Source organism: Physeter macrocephalus, chromosome 14, assembly GCF_002837175.3.
Source record: "Physeter macrocephalus isolate SW-GA chromosome 14, ASM283717v5, whole genome shotgun sequence".
NCBI lineage: Eukaryota > Metazoa > Chordata > Mammalia > Artiodactyla > Physeteridae > Physeter > Physeter macrocephalus.
Window position 1 is genome coordinate 111,316,859 of NC_041227.1, and position 1,024 is coordinate 111,317,882.

General features: G+C 35.4%; 1 pseudogene; it reads right to left on the bottom strand.

Moving 5' to 3' along the window:
- LOC102983668 (leucine-rich repeat-containing protein 37A3-like) overlaps positions 1-1,024 on the bottom strand; it is a 235,292-nt pseudogene that overhangs the window by 95,283 nt on the left and 138,985 nt on the right.

A 1,024-nucleotide genomic window follows, 5' to 3' on the forward strand; every position in this document is an offset into this window, starting at 1 on the left:
GTTCTCACAGAGCTTACATTTCTGGGACTGAGGGATAAAGACAGACAAGAAAAACAATGCACACAAATAAATATAACAGCTGGTGATTAAGTCCTACAATAAAACTATAATAATCATAATAAAGCAGGTTAAGAAGACAAAGAGTGACAAGAAGTAGTAGATGGTCTCTATGATAGGGAAGACCTTTGAACAGGGATCTCAATGACGGTACGGCATTGGCCTAGTGGAAATCTGGGCGACGAGCCTTCCAGATTCAGTAAAACAAGAGGTAGAAAAGGGAGTATGCTTGGCATGTTGATATAATAAAAAGGAGAAAAGCATTAAAAAAAAAACCCAAAAAACTTCTGTGTCTGAATCTTTACACATAGATCTTCAGAAAATATTCCCAGGAGTACATTTGTAAGGTCAAAAATATGTTCATTTTTAAATCAGAATTTTCTCAATATCTTAAGGAAATTTTTTATTGAAATAGTTCTTTTAAAAACCCTCTATGTTATATCTCATTACTTAGTGAAGCATTAAGAATCTCTAAGAATTAGTACACTCCCAAGAATCTGCTATGTATGTTTCTGTCATTTACATACATACAACCAAGCCTATCATTTGACATAATTTAACAGTTGTTGGTGATAAATGTCAGCATGCCGTGATTTGCATGACAGCTATTTTGCATATGTTCCCTACCAGACTAGACCCTCACTGCACCACTGTATATAACAGCACTGCACATTCTAGAGATTTCTGTAACTGCATGACTGATGTTGTATAACATTTCCCTTTTTTATATTCAATTCACTCCTTAAGTGGTGAGAATGGTGACCATGTAGCATTTGCCTTTGTCTCCTCAGCATCCAGCATAAATGCCTACCATGAGGGAGATGCTCTATAGGTACCTTAGATGAATGAATCAACAAAAACATCCTCCTCTGTAATGGCCTATATGGGAAAAGAATCTAAAAAAGAGTGGATATATGTACATGTATAACTGATTCACTTTGCTGTATACCTGAAACTAACACAACAT